The 16013-nt window shown below is 36.4% G+C and overlaps 4 protein-coding genes across 4 annotated transcripts in view; 2 read left to right on the top strand and 2 right to left on the bottom strand.

Annotated features, from left to right (window-relative positions):
* The window catches only part of LOC7453557 (germin-like protein subfamily 1 member 13), a 90521-nt gene that overhangs the window by 3973 nt on the left and 70535 nt on the right, over positions 1-16013 (top strand). The gene's annotated exons all lie outside the window — the stretch shown is intronic.
* The window catches only part of LOC112325612 (germin-like protein subfamily 1 member 13), an 80603-nt gene that overhangs the window by 14444 nt on the left and 50146 nt on the right, over positions 1-16013 (bottom strand). The gene's annotated exons all lie outside the window — the stretch shown is intronic.
* LOC7469832 (germin-like protein subfamily 1 member 7) overlaps positions 1-16013 on the bottom strand; it is an 80595-nt gene that overhangs the window by 14444 nt on the left and 50138 nt on the right. The window lies entirely within an intron of this gene.
* The window catches only part of LOC7469831 (germin-like protein subfamily 1 member 13), a 64749-nt gene that overhangs the window by 3979 nt on the left and 44757 nt on the right, over positions 1-16013 (top strand). The window lies entirely within an intron of this gene.

Raw genomic sequence — 16013 nt, 5'->3', positions numbered from 1 at the left:
GCACAAAACACAGCAACACAATTCTTAACAGTGGTATCAGAGCACTCTTAGATCTTACAGGACCAAAACACCTTTTTCAAAATCTCAAAAATGACATCCAACAACCTACTTTTAAACTCCCCCATTATGTTCACTGGCGAAAACTACCATATTTGGTCAGTGAAGATGCAAGCTTTTCTTGAAGCTTATGATCTTTGGGAAATTGTTTCCGAAGACAAACCAGTAGCTCCCTTACCAACAAATCCCACTGTGGCTCAAATCAAGTTCTGCAGTGAGGAAAAGGCAAAGAAATCCAAGGCAAAATCAATCATCCAGAATTCTGTGGCAGAAAGCATTTTCTACAGAATTATGGCATGCAATTCAGCCAAAGAGGCTTGGAACAAACTAAAAGAAGAATACCAAGGCAGTGATAGAACAAGGCAAATGCAAGTGCTGAATTTGAAGAGAGATTTTGAGGCACTTAACATGCAAGAAGATGAAACAATCTCCAAGTATTCTGATAGAATTTCACTAATTATCAACAACATCAGATTACTTGGAGAAGACTTTCCTGACAGCAGAATTGTGGAGAAGGTTCTTGTGACTCTTCCTGAGAGGTTTGAATCCAAAATCTCCTCTCTGGAAGAATCAAAGGACCTCAGTAAAATCTCATTAGGTGAACTAATGAGTGCTCTTCAAGCACAGGAGCAACGAAGAACAATCAGGCAAGACAAATTGACTGAAGGAGCCTTTTATGTGCAAAAACAACAAGCTGGAAAATGAAAGAAGTTGCTTAATCTGAGAAGTAAAGGCAAAAATGAAGGGGGCAGAACCAGTGAAGGTTCAAAACAGAAGAAATTTCCTCCTTGCACTTACTGCAAAAGAAACACACATTCAGAAAAATATTGTTGGTGGAGGCCAGATGCAATTTGTGGAAATTGCAAGCAATCAGGGCACATCACAAAGGTCTGCAAGTTTAAAAATTCAGACCCAAAACCTCAACAAGCTCACCTTGTGGATGAAGTTGATACACAGGAGGAGCAATTCTTTGCTGTCACTTGTTTCTCAACAAATGATTCAGCTGATACTTGGCTTATCGACAGTGGATGCACACACCATTTGTGCAATGATGCTGGAATGTTCAAAACCCTTGATGAATCTTACAAATCCAGAGTAAAGGTTGGCAATGGAGAATTTCTGGAGGTCAAAGGCAGAGGGTCAGTAAATGTTCAAACAAGTTCAGGTATCAAAATCATTCCTGATGTGTTATTCATACCTGAAATCAGTCAAAATTTGTTGAGTGTTGGACAAATGATGGAGAAAAACTATTCTCTTCAGTTTAAGGATCATAAATGCACTATCTTTGATCCTTCTGGAGAACAAGTGTTCTGTGTAAAGATGAAAAACAGAAGCTTTGTTGTTGACTGGGATAAAGTATCCAATCATGCATATGTGAGTGCTACACAGGATATTTCAAATCTTTGGCATAAAAGATTTGGCCATTTCAATCAAAAGGGCTTGTCAATTCTGAAACAAAAGGAAATGGTTGAAGCATTGCCCACATTGAATGGTGAGATTCAATTGTGTGAAACATGTCAACTTGGCAAGCAATCCAGGCCACCATTTCCTAAAGGGCAAGCATGGAGAGCCAGCCAAAAGCTTCAGCTCATCCACACTGACGTGTGTGGACCTATGAAGACAGCCTCATTATGTGGTAACAAGTATTTCATTCTCTTTATTGATGATTATACTAGGATGTGTTGGGTGTATTTCATCAAATTTAAGAGTGAAGTATTTACAATCTTTCAAACATTCAAAGCTTTAGTTGAGAATCAAAGTGACATGCTAATTAAATGCTTAAGATCTGACAATGGTACTGAATATACCTCAAATCAGTTTCTTGAGTTTTGCAACAGCAGAGGCATTGTGCACCAGTACACTACACCATACACACCACAGCAAAATGGTGTATGTGAGAGGAAGAACAGGACAGTAATGGAGATGGCTAGATGTCTCTTACTTGAAAAGAAAATGCCAAACAAATTATGGGCAGAGGCAGTCAATACCTCTGTTTACTTGCTGAACCGACTTCCAACCAAAGCACTGGAGGATAAGACATCATATGAAGGCTGGAATGGTGTTAAACCTGCTGTAGATCATCTTCGAATCTTTGGCAGCATATGCTATTATCATATAGCTGAGCCAAAGAGGAGCAAACTTGACAACAAAGCTCAGAAGGGAGTTCTTGTGGGCTATGGAATAACAACCAAAGGATACATAATCCTTTGCTTACAAACAGAGAAGGTAATTCTCAGCAGAGATGTGAAGGTTGATGAAGCAATCACATGGGATTGGGAACATCATAAAAATATGATTTTTGATCAACCATTCACCATTCAGCCTCAGCTGGTAGCTGATGAATCAGTGGATGACTTTCCAGTTAGAGGCACAAGATCATTGGAAGATATTCACCTAAGATGCAACATGGCAATTCTAGAACCAACCAGCTATACTGAGGCTCAAGAATTTCCAGCATGGAGGAGAGCAATGGAGGCAGAAATGGAAATGATCAACAAAAATGCAACATGGCAGCTGATTGAAAGGCCTAAGCATCGCAAAGTGATAGGTGTAAGATGGGTTTTTAAAACAAAACTCAATCCAGATGGGTCAATATGCAAACGCAAGGCTAGATTGGTGGTAAAGGGCTATGCTCAACAATATGGTGTGGACTACCTAGAGACCTTTGCTCCAGTAGCAAGGTATGATACTATTAGACTTCTCATTACACTTGCAGCACATAACTCTTGGCAGATTCACCAACTTGATGTCAAGTCTGCCTTCTTGAATGGATTTCTTGCTGAAGAAATCTTTGTAGAGCAACCCGATGGGTATGTTGTTAAAGATAAAGAAGATTATGTGTATCTACTTAAGAAGGCCTTGTATGGGTTGAAACAAGCTCCCCGAGCTTGGTATGACAGAATGGACACACATCTGCTTCAACTTGGGTTCAGCAGAAGCCAAAATGAAGCAACTTTGTATGTGAAATCCTGTGGTAACCATTTTCTAATTGTATCTATTTACGTAGATGATATGCTCATCACAGGAAGTGAACTTGGAATGATCCAAGAGTTCAAAGAAGAAATGAAGAAGATGTTTGAGATGTCTGACCTTGGAATGATGAATTACTTCCTTAGAATGGAAGTGATGCAATCCAACCATGGTATTTTTACATGCCAAAAGAAGTATGCTTCGGATATCCTAAAAAGATTCAAAATGCAGGATTGTAAACCAGTGGGGACTCCTATGACAACAAGTATCAAGCTTAGCAAGGATGATGAATCTGAAAAAGTGGATGAAAGTTTGTATAGAGGCTTAATTGACAGCCTTCAATATCTCACAGCAAGCAGACCTGACATATTGTTTGTTGTGAGCATTCTTTCAAGGTTCATGCATGCTCCAAAGGAGACTCATTTTATTGCAGCAAAAAGGATACTTAGATACATCAAAGGTACCATTGATCTTGGTATTTTCTGTCCAAGATCATCAGAAGGAGCTGTGGAACTAAAAGGCTATACTGACAGTGACTGGGGAGGCTGTGTTGATGATTCAAGAAGCACTTCAGGGTATTTATTCTCACTCAATTCAGGTGTCTTCACCTGGAGTTCAAAGAAGTAAGAGACAACAACTTAGTCCACTGCAGAAGCAGAGTACATTGCTGCTGCCTCTGCTGTCAACCAAGCAATTTGGTTGAGGAAAATGTTAAAGGATTTGGGACATGAACATATTGAAGCTACTAAAATCATGTGTGATAACAGTTCTGCAGTATCAATTTCAAAGAATCCAGTCTTTCATGGACGTACAAAGCATATCAAAATCAAGTTTCATTTTATTAGAGAAGTTCAACAATCTAATGAAGTAATGCTGATTCATTGTTCTTTCGAAGAACAACTTGCAGATATATTTACCAAACCACTACCTAAAGAGAGATTTGAGACATTAAGACAAATGATTGGAATTTGTCGTCAAAATGTCAAGAGGAGTGTTAGACAATTGACATTTTAACTCTAGTGTTTCAGTTTGTTTAATTCAATCAAGTATTGTCTGTTTTTCTTTTCTTTCATTTCTGTTTTGATTTTGTCAAAGTAAATCCCTTGTTTTTTTGATGTTGTTGCTGAGTTAGTGGCAGCACATTGTCCACTATAGTTAGTGGCTGTTAACTAGGGAAGTTTGTTAAGTTTTCTCATGTATTTAAAGACATGCAGTTAATAAAATACTTACTGAGATATTTTATCAAACACCTTGTGTGTAGTTCGTGTTCTTCAATACTCAGCATTGTTGTTCTTGATTGTGCATCCCTTCACCTGCACAAAACACAGCAACACAATTCTTAACAGTCGTCCTTCGAATATTATATCTTCTTATGCTTGCATCATTAGACTCTTGGGTACGCAAGATGTCTTGTTACAAATTTAGATGTACTTTTTTCCTATTTTCTATGACCAATTATACCTGGGAAAAAGCCATAAAAACAACACAGAAAATGCCAAACCACTTTTTGATCCCTTAATTATAAAATTGTATAATCAAATCCTTAGTTGATCAAATTGGAAAAGCAAGTATGTATTGTCCAACAAATAAAGTTGCATTAGCCAACATTAATGAGTATGATATCCTTTGTATATCATCTGGTTTTGATCATATAACGCACAATATTCCTACAGGTAGTGGTAAACCTAACGCAATTGATAGTTTAAATAAAATTGATAGTTTAAAAAACTTAAATTGAAAGACAACCACTACCACAATTTTTATATTTACTGATGGAATTTTCCGTCAGTATTTGTACTATTATTCAGTTGGTAATTAATTTACCAACAAAATCACCGACAAAAATACTCTATCGATGAATCTTTCATCAGTAATATTTTGTCCGTCGGTAAGTCCGTTGGTAATAAAAAAGTATTATTACTGATGGATTTACTGACGGAAAAAACACGCAAAAAAAAGAAAAAATTATCCGCTTTATTCCGTCGGTATTTTCCTCGAAAAAATACCGTATGTAATTCCATAGGTAATTATTTAAAAATATTTTTTAAAAAATCTATTTTACAAAACTATAAAATAATTAAATTAATATAAATCAACACTCCATAATACTCAAAATGCTTGGAAAAAAGAAGAAGAAAATCAAATCAAACAAATTTGCAACAAATAAATAACATGAAAAAATAATGTCACACCCAGACATCGCGGCGACCAATTAAAAATTATCTTTCATGGAAAGAATGGATTTCTGGCATCCTGTTCTTTAATGGGGATATTCTTTGTTTAAGGAGTCGCCACCTAGTATTATGGTCACTAGGAACCCTAACTGGTCAACAGAGATTCTATGGTTCGGGACTGGTTAAGTAAAAGGGAAGATATTATCACCCCTTAAACGTTCTGCCTGAGGCAGACTGCATTGCTGGTTTTGTCTTAAATTGTTAAATGTTTATTAGTGTAGGCTATGATAATTTTGCGTGTAATATTCCTGACTCTGGCATCAGTGAATATTTAACTATGGATATTTCCAACTCTGGCGTTGGTAAATATCACGTAGCTATATAAAAAAAAAATTTTAATCAGTTTTTTTTTTATTCCCGACTCTGGCGTCAGTGAATAAACAAATCAAATAAATTTATTTTTTAAGCATACACATTTTTTATGTAACTAAATAAAAGTAAAATACAATAAAATAAAATAAATTTACATCAGTATCTTTATTCCTGGCTCTGGCGTCAGTGAATAAACCAATAAATTTACTTTATTTTATTTTACTTTTGCATGCATATTTTTTTATTTTTATGTAATTAAATAAAATACAATAAAATAAATTTGAATCAGTATTTTTATTATGACTCTGGCGTCAATGAATAAAAACAACAAATTCATATTTATTTTTTTATTTATACATACACACATCTTTGTTTTTTTTATTTTTTATTTTTCTATTTTTTTTGGGCTGGGCCCAGGTCAGCCCACATGGGCTGGGCTGGGCTGGGCCCAGCCAGCCCAGCCTGGCCACTGGCTCAAGCCAGTGGCCCGCCTGGGCACAGCAACACGCGTGAGCTAATTCACGCGTGTTGCTCACTGTTCAAGTGAATTAAAATTCACTTGAACAGTGCAATGTGCTCTTTATTTGGAGAATGAAGCAAAGCGGGAGGAGAAAGATGGCTTACCTGATCTGCTGGAGGCGATGAAGACGACGGTGAAGTTGATGTTAGTCTATGTGTTTTCTACTTGCGTTTTTTTCTTTTGCTTTCCTTGTCTTTGAGTTTATTCCTCTGTTTCCTTTTCTCCCCCAAATTCTCATCGTTCCCTGCTCGCCATCTCCTCTCTTTATACTCACTGTTTTCGTTTTCTTCGCAGCTTTTTAGATGATGCAGGAGCTAAAGAGATGATGAATATACCGGCTTTCTGTGAATTTTGTTTTGACTGATTCTGGGTCTTTCTTTGTCTGCAGGGACGAAGGCAATGGCAGAGCTGATTATTCTCCGTGCTGCCTCTTTAGCCCTTTTTCTTTCCCTGGCTCATCGTTCCCTGCTCGCCCTTTTTCTTTCTCTCTGTGAATTTGTGCTTTTTCACTCTGTATTTCTGCTCTGTTTCTTTTCTGTGGTTTTCTCGGTTTTTTTTTTCTCTGTTTTTGGGTTGGTTTTTTTTCTTCTTTGCTCTGTTTCTGAGTTTTTTTGGTTTTCTGGGTTTTATTTTTCTTCCCCCGTCGCTGTGTTTTTTTTTCTGTTTCTCCCTCCTCCTTTTTCATACCCTCAGATCTGTATTTATAGTGCCAGAGTCCCTTCGCTTGTGAGAAACCAAGTTTCAATCAAACTCATTCTCTTTTTTAAAGTTTAAATTTGATTAAAAATCAAATTTGAAAGCGGATAACTATCATTATCTTAAAGACAAAGATTATCTCGAAGATAAAGATTATCTTGAAGATAGGGATTATCTTAAAGATAAAAATAGAATGATAAAAGCACATTGTAGTCCTTAATTTTCACGGAAGTTGACAAATCACACTTTTCATCGAAATAAATCTCTGATCTTTTAATTTTTCATTTTAAACCCTGTAAAAATTAAATTAAAAGTCAAAGGGCCAAAATTGGGTTATGACAAATAAATTCAACTAAAAACATTCATATGAAAAAAATGAAGTTGCGATTGCTAAAAATTTAAAAATCCTATAAATAAATCAACTAAAAATTGATCTCATATAAAAAAAATCTCACAACAACATTTATACAATTATTAAGAACAAAAACAATTAAAAATAAAATAAAAAACAAATATAGTGAAAAAAATCATGAAAAAAGAAGAAAAAAGAAAAATCTTACCTTAATGTAGTTGCAAGTGAAGCTAAGGAGAGAAAAAAAAATTTATAAAGCATATTAATTAAAAAAAAAACTAACAGGATAAAAGAAGAAAGAAGAAGAAGACATACCCGAGCATGGAGGAAAAGAGAAGGAGATGAGGAGAGAAAAGAAGAGAAAGAAATAGATATTGATGTTTTTTACATATAGTGAAGAAGAAGAAGAAGAAGAAGAAGAAGAAGAAGAAGAAATGAGTCTGTCTCTTGTGAAATAAGGGGATTCAGGTTTTTTATTGTGGCGCGTTAGCGATAGATTTACCGACGGATAATTGAATATTAATATTTTTTAATTATTAAATTTTCAATTTCGTAAAAAGCTTTCAGAAACCGCCAACAATTACTGACGATTTTTCAATCCGTCGGTGATTCCGTCTATAATATTTAAATAAAAATTTTAAATTAATTTAATTTTTTCATAAAACCGCCAAATAACACAGACGACTTTTCAATCCGTCGGTGATTTTGTCCGTAAAGAACAACAATTAACAGTGCAATTGGAAAGTGAACAGTTCTGGAGCTTTCTGGAAAATACTGACGGAAAATTCCGTCGATGATTCCCTTTATAATTGACATGATGAACAATGTTCATAGTTTACCGACGGATTTACAGACAGAATAAATTCCGTTGGTAAAAATGACACGTCATCATTTTTTTTTGCTTTGTTTTTATTTTTTTTCCCACTGTAATTCCCTCGATATATACCGAGGGAATATTTTCGTCGGTAAAATCCCTCGGTATTTCCGTTTGTATTTATCGATTTTCTGGTAGTGTATATTGTTAACAGAGATTTTATGGTACGAGACTGGTTACGCGAAAGGAAAAATATTATTACCCCTTAAGCATCCTATCTATGGCAGGCTGCATTGTTGGTTTTGTCTTAAATTGCTAAGAGTTTGTTGTATCATGTTTTTCATGGTCTGCCTAAGATATTCCTTACTCTAGTATCAGTGACTACAAATATTTTCAATTTTGGTGTTGGTAAATATTATGTAAACCAAAAGGTATATTATTTCTAATTAGGGCGCAAGTGGACAAATCTACAAAATTTGGATTAAAAGAAGAAGGAAACTTTTTTTATTTTTTATTTTTTTTTATTTTTTTTGGGGCTGGGTCTAACTCAACCCGTATAGGCGGGGCTGGACCAGCTCGGTCACCGGTTCAAACCAGTGACCCGGTTGGCTGGACGGCAGCACGCATGCGTGAATTATTCACGCATGCATGTTGCACTTCGCACAGTGCAATGCAAGCACAAAGAAGGCAGGAGAATGGAGGGAAGAAGCTTACTCGTTTCAGGGGCAGGGGGCTGTTGCTCGAAGACGAAGGTAATATCAGGAGGCAAGTAATTATAATTCAAAGGTGCACAGTGTTAGTGAATTAAAATGCAAAATGGAGGGAAGGCGAAGAACTTACCTGATGCTGGCCATGGAGACGCTGGTGAAGGAAGACTGGCCGGCTGCTTTCTCCTCCTCTTTTGTTTCTTCTTGTTCTCCACTGGTATTCCCTCCTCTCAGTTCGTCCTGTGCTTCCTCTGTCCTCCTTCGTGTTCGTCTGTTCAGGGAGGGGTGGTGCAACCGGAGATGAGGACGTCGATGGCAATGGAGACGTGATGCTGCTGGCTGAACAGACAATCTCCCCAGTTTCTTCTTATCTTCACTTGTTCTGGTCGTTCTGTTTTCTTAGTCTCCGGTGTTGGCTTCGTTACCCTGGTCTCCTGCTTCGTGTCCCTGTGTTTGTGTCCGTTTGTTGGTCCTGGGTTCTTCCCTTTTCGTCTTCTTCCTCCTCTGCTGGGTCTCTCCTCCTTGCTGGTCTCGTTATTGTTGATGCTGAGGGGGGATGTCTGCACATGTGGCTGAGGAGAGACAGCTGCTATTACCTGCCCACGGTGCAGTACAGAGAGAGGATAGTTTGCTGGAGATGCGGCCGGTGAGGATGGGCAACTGATGCAAGGGAGGAGACGCGCTGTTGCCGCTGTACTGCTTCTGGAGCTGGAGGAGGTGCACAGTGCTGGTATGGTTGAGGGATGGTATTATCTTGCCTTGATGAGGACAAGCTTAACCGAAGGCAGAAAGAATGTCAGGAGGTAGTCCCTGCGGCAACGGGCTGCTTTTTGGAAGTTTTTTCGTTTAGGTTCTTGCTTCCTCTCGTGACTTTGGGGAAGAAGATTACAGGGAATGGGTTGCTGGCTGTGAGGAAGGAGCTTTTTGCTCTCGGAGGGCGGGGGGGTGTATCTCCCTCCCCTCTAGTGTGCACTACCTTCGGCCATAACAAGCCATTGAGGCGTGGAGGAAACCACCACCAACAGTCCAACAATGGCAGGACTGTTGGTGTCCCAATCCAACCAAAACACGGAGTCTCAAATTCTATCTCCACATGAAGATCAGCGCCCGGGGAAGATAAGGATTAGCCTTGCGCGAGAAAAGCCTATAAAAGACAGAGAAGATCAGGAGAGAAGAGGAGAGGAGGGGGGAGAAAAGATAACAGAGAGGCTAAAACAAACAGAGGGAACCGGGGCTTTTTCCCAGAGAGGAGCGAACAGAAAAAAAACAGGGAACAAAGAGAGGGGCAATAACATAGAGAACAGGGGAAGAAGAAGGACCAGAAGAGGGAAGGGAGAAAACCGAGAGACAGACGACGAACAGACAACCAAAGAAAATAAAAACAAGGAAAAAAGCAGAGGAGGAGTACGTTGGACCAGCAACCTCAAGCTCTCCAACACCATCATCTTCACCTTCAAGCTACAGCTCCAGGTACGCCCTTCTTCCTCCTGCCCAGTTTCTGCATTTTCTAAATTGCTAAACGGTGGGAAGGTAATTGTGCAGTGCACGCGCGATAATTAGTTCGTGCGTGCCTGCTGCCTTGGCCGATTACTGGTCTGAGCTAGTAACCAGGCCGGACCAGCTAGGTCTAACCCAACTAATATAACTGGGTTAGATCCACCCTCCAAGAAAAAAAAAGGAAGAGTGGGCTGGGTTTGGGCCTCAGGCCCATCTAGCCCAAACTTCTTTTAATAAGGTTGCACACCTTTATGCATTGTTCATGTATTTTATCTCCTTCTATTTTGATATTTGATCAAAAAAGCCTCGTTTCGATATCAAAAAATTCTAAAAATATTTGGGGATCTTCGTTGATTTATTTGTGAGCTCCTCGTATTTTGTTGTGTAATGCTTTTTTTATTCTTGTCTAAAAAGAGCAAATAATAAAAAGGGTAAACAAAAGAAAAAAGGCATAGAAAAAATGTTTCTTCTTCATTAAAAATTCAAAATTTTGCTGACATTAGAGTCAGTAATATCACATTTTTTTTAGTTTGTGTAATATTTACCAACGCCAGAATTGAAAATATTTGTAGATATTGTTCACTGACGCTAAAGTCAGGAACATAATTGGAAGAACAAAAAAAAGAAAAGAGAACAAATTCTTAGTAATTTTAGACAAAACCAGTAATGCAGCCTGTCTCAGGTAAGACGCTTAAGGGGTGATAGCATCTTCCTCTTCGTGTAACCAGTCTCATACCATAGAATCTCTGTTGACCAGTTAGGGTTTCTAATGACCATAATACTAGATGACGACTTCTTGAACTAGACATTTTCTTCTAAAAAAACAAGATGTCAGTTATCTATTTTTTTTCCAATAAGATTTATTTTTAATTATTCATCGTAATGTCCGAGTGTGACAAATATAACCGGTACCAAAAACATATATTATAAGGTTTTGAGTCCATCTGTGTAAATAAAGTATAACCAACGCATTCCACTAATTCTTAACCGGTGTGTGTGTGTAAATTCCCACCCATACATGCACCTTAAAACAATCATGTCTAGAAGATAAAAGAAGTGTGTTTGGTATTGCGGTAGCTATTGTGGTTGTGGTTTGAAAAAAGTTGTTTTTATAAAAAGTACTTTTAGTTGAGGTTGGTTTGGAAAAATATATGTTTGGTTAAAACTGTGGTTGAAATTGAGGTTGAACAAAAAGTAGTTTAATGTGTTTGGTTAAAAATGCTTTTGAAATTGAGGTTATAAAATAATTTTAAAAAATATATATTAATATTTATGGTTTTTAATTTAAATATTATAGATTAACTATTGCTATTACATCATGAAATAAATAATACTTAAATATTTTTTATTGTTCCATTAAACTATCTACAATTCCATCACGTATGAAATACATCCGACAAGGACTACAGTTTTCACAAATTTCTTAAGAGCACAACAACATCAGGTAAAATATAATCAGAAACAAAATTAAGATTGCGATCAAATTCTGCAAATGTTACGTTTTTAACACTAGTTAATGTAGTGTCATTGAATAATATTTAACACTAATTTTTCGAATAAAACACAATATCTGTGAAATTTTATTGGATTTTTTTTATTTTACTGGGTCACACCCGGTTCAATGCATTTAGGTTTGGAACGGACCCGGGTCAATGCATTTAGGTTGGGATCGGACCCGGTCCGACCCGTATGGGCTAGGCTAAACCCAGCCAGCCCGGCCCGGTCACTGGCCCAAGCCAGTGACCCGGCTGGGCAAAGCAACACACGTGTACTAAATTCACGTGTGTTGCTACACTGTTCAAGTGAATTAAAATTCACTTGAACAGTGTAATGGTGATAAAAGCAAAGCGGGAGGAAGATGAAAGTTGAGCACTTTTCTATTCCTCTGTTCTGCTCATTCTCCTCTCACAATGTCTGCTTGGTGCTGGAGTTGGACTTTTTCCCTGTTTTCCCCAGCCCCTCATTCTCCTTCTTCTTCTTCTTCTTCTGCACTTCAATGTCTCCAATGTTCACGTGAACAGTGGAGACATGGAAGTGCAGAAGAAGAAGAAGAAACGCGCGCCTCTGGTTACTGGAAGGAAGTTCAGTTGTGCGCCTCTGGTTACTGTGCTGTAACACAGTTTGCTAAAAAAGCAACTCCAAGCTCCTTCTTCTCCCCTTGCGTTGTAAACGCAGAAAACAATGGGGTCCATGCACAGTAAATCCCGTTTTTTTCTTTACCAAACAGCTTAAATATGAACGCTACCTCAAAATTAACTATAAGGACCATGATACAATATATAACACAATAATTTGATCGTTTTATATATATATAAGCAACAGAGTTTATGCCAAGAAATGGCAAAGGACCCGAGCAAGACAATAAAAAGCTTTAGAGATCACCCTCATGCGAGGTAAGTCACTAAAGCAACAGTTCCTGATCAATCTTCATATGTTCACTTAATATCACAGCCATCAAAATTACATGTATGGAAGGAGTAGAGTAAAAGAAGCACAATATCAAATCCAAGCAAGAAACTCACTTACTCTATTAACCCCTTGTTTGGCCAGATTATCAACCATATGATTTGCTTCCCTTAAAACATGACAACAAGATACAGAACCCAAAAGATCAGAGCATAACGAAAGGCACAAATGAACAAGTCATGATATTTCCAGGGCATAAAATGGTGCTTGTTCATCCAGTTAACAACATAGGCGAAATCAGACTCAATAATGAAATTCCTTCCCAAAAATGTCTTCTTTTAAGAGGATAATTCTAGGGCTTTGTTTACAGCAAGTATTTCAGCCTCATTTGACTTCTTTTCCTATAAAGACTGGAAAACAAATCCCATCGCTATGCCATTATGATCTCGTAATACACCTCCAATTCCAGCAGGTCCAAGTTTACCCTTAGAAGATCCATCAACATTCCATTTTAGAGTATACAAATCAGGAGGATTCCATAAGGTGAGAACCCTTAAACATTTGATATTATCCCAACAAACTAAACCTTCAGCAGAGATTAATAGATCGAGTGCACAATAAGGAAAATATGAGAAAATAGCTTTGATCCATGCACACAGTCTAGTCAATATTAAGAGAAAAGCAGGATCATAATCAGGCAGCCTCTTATTGAAGGATAATTCATTACGCATCAGCTAAATAGACCATGAAATTGCAAAGAAAAGGATGAATCATACCTTTCTTTGAAATCTCCCATGAACAAGATGTTCCCGTTGTTGAAACATATCAGACAAATTTCCTGGGCAGGACTAAGATATACTCCACCAATCAATAAACCTAGCCCAAATATGCAAAGTATGAGGACAATGAATGAGAACATGGTCTACAGATTCTTCTAAGACCAAGCAAAAAGGACAGCTAGCATCTCTAGCATCAAGAATTCCCCTGCAAACCAAAACTCCTCTAGTATTGATCTTACCAAAAATTGCCATCCAACAGAAAATATCTATCTGAAGAGGAACTAGTCCCTTCTATACCCTACTAAAGGAATTACATACATTAGATTGTGTTGAAGTAGATAACATACCACACATAGATTTGACATAATACTCCCCATTAGATTTAGGTTTTCAAATCAGCTTATCAGCAACTTCACAATGTAGAACCACAGAGGACAGCACTAGTTGAAAAGATCCTTAAAACACCTCACCTCTCTACCTCTAATAGCCCTCTTCCATCTGAACTTCCATACCCATATTTACCACAAATGACTTCTGATCCACAGAGAGACTGTAGAGCTATAGGAAATTAAACTGCCAAACAAGAGTCTCCAAGCTAAACATCATGCCAAAAACTAGTATCTCTACCATTCCCAATCAAAATACAAACCTCCCTTTTGACAATATTCTGGAGTTTTTCATCATTGAAACAGACATTAATAATATTAGACCATGAAATTCTAGAAAGGTTAATAAGAGGGGATGGAAAACTAAGAGAAGCTTTCCAAATTATGTATATTGCAAATAACATTCTTCCATGAACCTAAACCTAATGATCCAAATCTCCACGACCATTTGAAGAGCAGGGCATTATTTTTCTCTAGGATAGATCCTTTCATGACCTGAATTTCGGATCCATGATCGGCAATGTAGGAGTAGTGTCAAAAGAAACTCCATCTACGCTAAGTCTCATAACGAACATAACATAAGAACAAGTTATTTAAAAATACGCAGCATTTCATAATCTTTCAAAATATTATGTTATTCAAAACTAATAAATCCAAATAATTATTCAAAAATTCTCATCACTAATTAAAATAAAAACAATAATTCATAATACTCATAACATTGTCAAAATCCAAACTTAATTAAAATATAGTAATACTGCCTAAGACATCGAATTAAAACTAAAAGAAAAGCCTCGTGAAACAAATAAGACATACCGATCAAAATTAAAAAAGTAAAAATACTCAACAAAGTCCACTTGCTAATAAAAATTAAAAACTCAAAATAATATTAAAAATAAAAAGTGAGTTCAACCAATAACAAGATTAACTTAAATTGGGTTTAAACTGACTTGAATTTAGATTTGGATCTTATAGATCCAATACCAAGCCCCCTATGTTTTTTTTTAAAGAACAACCGTGGCCCATTTAACATTACACGGTTTCTTTCCACCCTCGTTACCAAACCAGAGAAAAGATCTAAAAAAGATCTAATCATTCTTTCAATATTTGCAGCAACACTAGCTGGAATAGGGAACATGGAAAGATAATAAATTGGCAGATTGTTCAACGCCAATTTAATCAAGCAAGCCCTTCCACCAATAAATAGATGACGCCCTTAATTTCCAATTAGCTAATCTAAATTTTATTTTGCTAATAATAGGCTACAAAACACCAATAAGCAAGCCTAAATACTTGAAAGACAACCCCTCCTTCCGACACATAAGGCTATTTGCAGTATGAGTAGAGCTTCTTGAACTCCAAACTTCCATGGAAAAAACAGAAATGGATCCTCAATTCCAACACCAATGTTAAATCTTTATGAAAGCTTACCTTCAAACTTGAGATCAATTCAAAGCAAGTTGTTAAAATCACGATTTTAACACGGATTGAAAAATAAAAACAAATTATATCGTAAAAATGGATCAATTCAAAGCATCTTAGAATTCTCTTAATGTATGTTGAAAAGAAGAGAAATTATCAGGATTGAAAATAAGAGTGTCATCGGCATGCTGAAAATGAGAGATATTAGTTATGTCTTGTCCAAAATTGATGCCTTTAATGAGTCTCAGGTCACAATAAATCTTAGAATGTTTTTTTTGGCTTATTTTGTCTTTTACTTTTACTTTTACTTTTAATCCTAGGCATTGATATCAAAATATATGGAGTTCAATTCCTCTAGTTTCCATAATCCTATTTATTGATAATTTCTTTTTCTAATATATATATAGTATTTAGTTCTCACTACCTAGATACAGTATCATTAGTGTATACAATAGCACTTATTATTTTTTTTGAAGATTTTTCATTTTTTATCAAATGTCTTTTGTGATTCATCTAGGCTAATAAATTTACTTAATTCATTACTTATTTTAAATTTTTAGTAGTATTATATTTCTTTCAGAATTTTAAAAATTAATGACAGCTATATTTATAAATTTATAAAGGTTCGGAGTATCCAAGTTCGCTTCAACTATAATTATTTATTTTCATTTAATCTCTCTTAAATGTCTAAAATCATATGTAAGCTCTAGATGTTGATACTCTTATGCTTCTAAAATTTTCATTTATAAAGTTATGTTAACTATTAGAAAATTGATAAATATAAATAGAAATATCGAGGAAATATTTTTATCGGTAAATTTCCGACGGATTTTACCTTCGAAAATATTCTCTCGGTATATA

This window comes from Populus trichocarpa, chromosome 19 (assembly GCF_000002775.5).
Source record: "Populus trichocarpa isolate Nisqually-1 chromosome 19, P.trichocarpa_v4.1, whole genome shotgun sequence".
Classification (NCBI taxonomy): domain Eukaryota; kingdom Viridiplantae; phylum Streptophyta; class Magnoliopsida; order Malpighiales; family Salicaceae; genus Populus; species Populus trichocarpa.
The sequence above is the reverse complement of the archived record's forward strand: the minus strand, read 5'-3'. Positions and strand labels throughout refer to the sequence as shown.